The 7,873-nt window shown below is 43.5% G+C and overlaps 1 protein-coding gene across 1 annotated transcript in view; it reads right to left on the reverse strand.

The window, feature by feature from the left end:
• PPEF2 (protein phosphatase with EF-hand domain 2) overlaps window positions 1-7,873 on the reverse strand; it is a 57,982-nt gene that overhangs the window by 47,309 nt on the left and 2,800 nt on the right. The window lies entirely within an intron of this gene.

A 7,873-nucleotide genomic window follows, 5' to 3' on the forward strand; every position in this document is an offset into this window, starting at 1 on the left:
CCACTTTGAAGTATCTTATAAAGCTACACGCCCACATAAAAAGTGATAAGGATTTTTGCTACCATATTGTTCTTGATCATGAAAAACTGGAAACAATTTACAAGTTCATACATTGTAGAATGGTTAAATTTATTGTATATACAGGAGAATACTATGTAGTCATTTAAAAAATGTAGATCAATATCTCCTGTCATGAAAAGATGTTCATATTTCATGTTATATGGAAAACACAACATGCTATATATATATAATCTAACCTCAATTTGGAAGAAGAAAAAATATTGTATATTGAAACATTTTCTAGTTTCTGTAATTGATACTTGACATTTTGGGGCTTTGCTTGACCAGATAGGGATTGCCCCTCCCAGGGTTAGCTGATGCCTAGAGATGGCAATGAACCTGTACATGAATATTATTGTTGATTCCAGATTACATTTAAGAAAAATTCTGGTCTCCCCATGGATGTTGAGTCCACACATGTGGCTTTTAACTCTGGATTTATTAATGAACTAAACTGAGACCTCTGTCTTTTGGCAAAGAGAACTAGAATAACATGAGAAACTATGTTCATACTGGAGTTGGTTAATTTAGTAAATCAGCTAACCTCCCCACACACTGTATAAAATAAGTTACAAAGAAATATTGTATAGGGGTTTCCCAGGTGGCACAGTGGTAAAGAATCCACCTGCCAATGCAGGAGACACCAGAGACTTTGGTTTGATTCCTGGGTCCAAAAGATCCCCTGGAGAAGGAAATGGCAACCCATTCCAGTATTCTTGCCTAGAAAATTTCATGGACAGAGGAGCCTGGTGGGCTACAGTCCATGGGGTCACAAAGAGTCAGACACGACTGAGCGACGGAGCACAAACACAAATACTGTATTAATACAACACGGAGAATGTAGCCACTATTTTATAATAACTACAAATAACATATAAATTTTAAAAATTGTGAATCACTATTGTTGTACACCTAAAACTCATATGTTATAAATCAACTATACTTAAAAAATAAAATAAAGGGATGACTAAAAAAATCCAAATGGATTTCTCAAAGCCTCACCCCAGAACTAATGAATACCCTACAAATAAGGAGGGCTTACAGGGAATCAGACCAACCACAGAGGATTATAAGGCCCAGGGGGTTATAATCCCTTGTATTAGTCCTGCAAACAGTTACCCATCAGGAAACCCAGTGGCCATAGAGATACATGCAAGACCTCCACACTGTAAACAATATTGTCATCCCTCTTCACCTTGTTGTTCCCAGCCCTCACACCTTACCAGCTCCCATTCTTACTGAAAGCAAGCTTTTCACTGTGAGTGATTTTTGTTGTTGTCGTTTGTTGGTCAGTCGCTGTCGTGTCTGACTCTTTGCAACCCCGTGGACTGCAGCATGCCAGGCTTGCCTGTTCTTCATTATCTCTCAGAGTTTGCTCAGACTCATGTTCATTGAGTTGATGATGCCATCCAACCATCTCATCCTCTGTCACCCCCTTCTCCTCCTGCCCTCAATCTTTCCCAGCATCAGGGTCTTTTCCAGTGAGTCGACTTCTCGAATCAGGTGGCTAAAGCATTGGAGCTTCAGCTTCAGCATCAGTCTTTCTAATCTTTTTTAGCATCCCCAGGGATAAGGCCCATCAATATCTCTTTGCCTTTAACTGGAAATGACAACAATACATCTGAACAGTAATTTAAGATTTAACTAAAAGTCCTGATTTCTCACAAATCCTAAAGGCTTATTTTTATTTAGATGATATAATGCTCTCTAGACCTTCCCTAGTGGCTCAGAGGTTAAAGCATCTGCCTCCAATGCGGGAGACCTGGGTTCGATCCCTTGGTTGGGAAGATCCTCTGGAGAAGGAAATGGCAACCCACTCCAGTATTCTTGCCTGGAGAATCCCCTGGATGGAGGTGCCTGGTAGGCTACAGTCCACAGGGTCGCAAAGAGTCGGACACGACTGAGCGGCTGCTCTCTAGAGGCTCTAACCTATTGTAACACGTACATGACTTGCTTCGCTGCTCCCCTCACAGGACTCCTCACAGAAAGACAGCATCCACCTGTCAAAGCCTTTAGCCTCAAAGAGACACAGGGTCTCCAAGGAGAAGGTGAAGTTTGTTCTAACTCAAGTTTGCTTTTTTAAGGGACTTCCCTGGTGGTCCAGTGGTTAAGAACTCACCTTGCAATGCTGGGGATGTAAGTTTGATCCCTGCTGGGAGAACTAAGATGCTACAGAGCAACTAAGCCCACACACCTCAACTACTGAGACTGCACACTCTGGAGCCCTTCTGCCACAATTAGAGAGCCCACATGATGGAACTACTGAAGCCTCTGAGCCACAACTAGAGAGTCTTGTGTGCTGCAACAGAAGAACCCACGTGCTGCAACTAAGACCTGACGCAGCCAAATTAATAAATTTTTCTTAAACATGTGCTTTTCAGACATCTGATTTCAGAACAAGGACTACACAAAGATCCAGAAAAACTCCATGGCATCCTGAATCTCCCAAATCCCCAAACTAAATCTCAATTGTGAAGCTTTCTTGGGTTAGCTGGCTACTGTCATAACAGGGTTCCAAATTTTTCTCTCATGGTTCAGCCTATCTATCTATATAAATCTTGTTGGAAAACACTACAGTTCAATTGCTCAGTTGTGTCCGACTCTTTGTGACCCCATGGACTGCAGCACGCCAGGCTTCCCTGTTCATCACCATCTCCCAGCTGCTGCTGCTGCTGCTAAGTCACTTCAGTCGTGTCCGACTCTGTGTGATCCCATAAATGGCAGCCCACCAGGCTCCCCTGTCCCTGGGATTCTCCAGGCAAGAACACTGGAGTGGGTTGCCATTTCCTTCTCCAGTGCATGAAAGGAAAAGTGAAAGTGAAGTCACTCAGTCTTGTCTGACTCTAAGTGACCCCATGCACTGCAGCCTACCAGGCCCCTCCATCCATGGGATTTTCCAGGCGAGAGTACTGGAGTGGGTTGCCATTGCCTTCTCCACACCATCTCCCGGAGCTTGCTCAAACTCATGTTCATGGAGTTGGAGATGCCATCCAACCATCTCATCCTCTTTTGTCCCCATCTCTTCCTGCCTTCAATCTTTCCCAGCATCAGGGCCTTTTCCAATAAGTCAGTTCTTTGCATTAGGTGGCCTAAGTATTGGGGCTTCAGCATCAGTCCTTGCAATGAATATTCAGGGCTGATTTCCTTTAGGATTGACTGGTTTGATCTCCTTGCTGTCCAAGGGACTCTCAAGAGTCTTCTCCAACACCACAGTTTAAAGGCATCAGTTCTTTGGTGCTCAGCCTTTTTTATTGTCTAACTCTCACATCCATACATGACTACTGGTTAAACCATAGCTTTGACTATATGGGCCTTTGTAGGCAAAGTAATGTCTCAGCTTTTTAATATGCTGTCTAGGTTTGTCATTGCTTTTCTTCCAAGAAGCAAGCGTCTTTTAATTTCATGGCTGCAGTCACATTTTGGAGAACCAAGAAAATAAAAGTCTGCCAGTGTTTCTATCCTGATCCTATTATTTGGGAAGATCAGGACGATCTAGGTTTTAAAACATTGAGAGAAAGCTTAATGAATCTCTCTGCCCTTGAGTGAGTGAGTGAGTGAGTGAGTGAGTGAGTGAAGTCGCTCAGTCATGTCCAACTCTTTGCGACCCCATGGACTGCAGCCCACCAGGCTCCTCCGTCCATGGGATTCTCCAAGCAAGAGTACTGGAGTGGGTTGCCATTTCCTTCTCCAGGGGAATCTTCCCGACCCAGGGATCGAACCCAGGTCTCCCGCATTGCAGGCAGACACTTTACCCTCTGAGCTACCAGGGAAGCCCGTGGACACTTTAATGATCAACTCTCCTTTTTCCTCAGAGTCTGTGGAAAAGAAGGAAATGCCCTCAGGGTACTTATTTAGAAACATGGAGATGGCCATCACCTACAGGGTATCACAGTCAACAGCTGGACCCTGTGGTACCCCTTGCTTCTGAGCCATTCCTTCCACTGCCCTTTCAGTAAAGGCCACCAAGAAAGAGTCATGAGTTCCTCTCTGACTATCTTTGTTCCTCACACTGTTGAAAGTCCTTCTGAATTCCAACCATACCCAACATCTGTCAGCCAGACATCTTACTCCCTATGAAATTCTCCTGTTGACCACACCCCATATTACTCTTGCTCACTTTAATAAGCCTAATCTTGCCACCCTTTCTTCATCCTCTGTGTACAAAACTCCTCACGACTATTTAACTTCAACAGACCACCTCTCTCTCTCTCTCTCTTTTTGGCCATGCCACATGGCATGTGGGATCTCAGTTGCCTGACCAGGGATCCATGCCCCCTTCACTGAAGTGTGAAGTCTCAACCACTGCAGCACCAGGGAAGTCCTTAATAGACCATTTCTTGACTCCCCATATGACTTGCAAGAAACCCCTTTAACAGATGTTGATTTTTCATGGCTTACTGATGGTTCTTATTTAAAAGATGAAAATGGTAAATATTGTGCTGGGTATGCGATTGTAACCTCTTTTGAAGTTATCAGAACAGTGTCTTTTCCTTTGGTTACCTCAGTACTACAGACTGAATGACATGCTTACTCAATCCTATATTTCAGCCATGGGCAAAACCACATATATTAATATTTATATAGACAGTAGATACTCCTTTGGAGTAGCCCATGACTTTGGAATGTTATGGAAGTAGTGAGATTTCCTTACATCTAATGGGGATAAAATTTTAAATGTCCCATATACTCAAGATTTATTAGATGCTATGCTTCTACCAGCCACTCTGGCTACTACTAAACTTCTGAGCATTTTAAACTTGACTCTCTGGAAGCTAAAGGGAACCACCTCATTGATATCTGCACTAAAAATTCTCTACTCTCACAGAAACCAACAACCAAACCTCTATCATGCTCTAAAAAGATGTTCCCCCAAATGATAATCTAGACAGATTAGCTAGAGATACCCAACAACTGGCCCCAGAAAAGGAAAAACAATATTGGAACTCTAGTTACTGTTGGTTCGGTAAAAAGAAAAAGCTCTGGTTTGGACCAAATGATGATCCAGTCCTGCCAGAGACTATAAAATTCCCATTACTGACTACAGTTGACCCTTGAACAACACAGTCCTTGAACGGCAAGGGTCCACTTATACTGGGATTTTTTTCAATAAATATATACTACTGTACTACACTATCCGTATTTGGCTGATGTAGAATCTTGAATACAGAGGGCTGACTGTAAGTTATACAGCTGCAGGGGGACCTGTTGCCCTAAACCCTGCATTGCTCAAGGGTCAACCATACTGTATATGCATTGAATCACTGATCTACTGATAAAATTACAAACTTTATGAGTCAATATTGGGAAAATATTAATAAACCCACTAAAAGTACCTACTTTATTGGCCACGCCCACCCAAAACACAAACCTGGAAAACCTATCTGTGCCACCCAGAACATTTTAAATCACCCAGTAGAGTGTTTGAGTTTCGGCAAATGGATTTCCTCCAGCTTCCTCAACTCAAGGATATAAATATGTTTTGGCAACAGTCGCATGTTTTCTCACTGAACTGAAGCTTTCCCTGTAGATAGGCCACTATCTCTTCTGGGGCTAAGATTCTATTAGAAAGGGCTTCCCTGGTGGCTCAGGCAGTAAAGAATCTGCCAGTAATGTGGGAGACCTGGGTTCGATCCCTGGGTCAAGAAGATCCCCTGAAGAAAGGAATGGCTACCCACTCCAGTATTCTTGCCTGGAGAATTCCACGAACAGAGGAGCCTGGTGAGCTACAGTCCATGGGGTCTCATAGAGTTGGACACAGCTGAACTACTAACACTTTCACTTTCCCCTAGCAAGCCCCACCTCAAACGTCATAGTGACCAGGGAATTCACTTCAGCCAGGTGCTTGGACAAGTCTGTGCTGGCTGGCCAGTTCTACAACACATTTACTGTGCTTACCAGCCAAAATCCCCAGGGCCAGTCAAATGCATGAATGGCACCATTAACTCTAAAGGCAAAAATTTGTAGAGACTCTTCAAATATCCTGCCCAAAGTCATTGTCATTTGTCCTTCTAAATCTTAGGTCTATGTATCCCTTTTGCAACCCATAAACTCTCACCCTTTGAGATAATCACAGATGCCCAATGCTCCTAGCTCCTGCTTCTTTTGATCTATAGCTAATAAGAGGATATATATTCAGTTATTTTAGGGACTTCCAGATGGTGCAGTGGTAAAGAATCTGCCTGCTGGTGCAGGAGACACAACAGACTCGGGTTTGATCCTTGGGTTGGGAAGATACCCTGGAGTAGGAAATGGCAACCCATTCCAGTATTCTCACCTGGAAAATTCCAAGGACAGAGGAACTTGGTGGGCTACAGTCCATGGGGTTGCAAAGAGTTGGACACAACGGAGCACATAGGAATATACTTTATTATTTTAAAGACCTAATTTTTCCTATTGAAAATAACTATGATTTAGTTGAACAATCTTTTTCACAGCATGCTCTCTGGAGACAAAGGTCTTCGGTATCATCTCTTACAACCTAGAGACTGCATCTCTTAGAAAAGACATCTTCAAAGACATCCCTTGGGGACTTCCCTGGTGATCCAGTGGTTAAGACTCAGTGCTTTCAAGGCAGTGGGTGCAGGTTTGATCCCTGGTTGGGCTTCTCTGATAGATCCGTTGGTAAAGAATCTGCCTGTGATGCAGGAGACCTCGTTTTGATTCCTGGGTTGGGAAGATCCACTGGAAAAGGGATAGGCTACCCACTCCAGTATCCTTGAGCTTCCCTTGTGGCTCAGCTGGTAAAGAATCCACCTGCAATGCGGGAGACCTGGGTTCAATCACTGGGTTGGAAAGATCCCCTGGTGAAGGGAAATGCTACCCACTGTAGTTATTTTGGCCTGGAGAATTCCATGTGCTGTATAGTCCATGGGGTCGCAAAGAGTCAGGTACGACTGAATGACTTTCACTCTCCCTTCACTTTGATCCCTGATCAGGGAACTAAGATCCCACATGCTATGTGGCACATCCAAAAAATAAAATAATTTAAAAAATTTTTAATTGAAGTCCAATTTTGCTGGAAGGGCCCTTACCAACTGTTGTTAACCAATCCGCATACTGCTGAGATCCAGGGGACAGAGCCTTGGATCCATATATCACATCTAAAGAAAGCACCAAACGCTCATTGGACCTGCACAGCAACCGATGACTGGAAGCCAAGATTTCCAGGAATTGAAACAGGTGACAGCTGAAGGAGACAGCTTCCCCAAGATGGCCAGACCAGGACAGGATACTTTTCCCCACTGTTTCTTAACTTTTCTTCCTTTCTTGGAAAGACAATGCTCTTATGCGCCCTTCTCAACCTGCTGCGTATGAGGGAAACCTCTGATGGTTGGCTTTGCCATCAGAAACTCCAGTCTGTACACGAGCAATGACTCTTTAGTCGGTTCTGTGACCAATTTTTCATTTATCCTTAATGGCACTAGTTTCACTCAACTTCCCCTCAACGTTATCTACAGAGTGAAACTGCTGTCAACATTCCTTCCCCTGAACACCACACTGATGACAGCAATGATAGCACCATCCTAGATAAACTTAAAATTATGACACTACAGCAACCGCCCTACTCAAGCCCCTACTTTTACAATGTTTGTCCAAAAAGACAACTTAAAGTCAAGTACCCTGTGCTGTCATGTTAGAGAATGGTCTTTTTGGCTTGGAGGAATCCTTCCAGAATGATCTCAAAACATCACTGACCCCTGGTTGACTAATGCCAATAGCTCCATTTCCACAAATTCACTAATAAACAATGACACTTCAGCTGGAGTCCTTTGTGCTCATCTGGTTTCATCTTTGTTCGTGAAGGATGTTATCA

Source organism: Ovis aries, chromosome 6 (genome assembly GCF_016772045.2).
Source record: "Ovis aries strain OAR_USU_Benz2616 breed Rambouillet chromosome 6, ARS-UI_Ramb_v3.0, whole genome shotgun sequence".
Taxonomy (NCBI): Eukaryota; Metazoa; Chordata; class Mammalia; order Artiodactyla; family Bovidae; genus Ovis; species Ovis aries.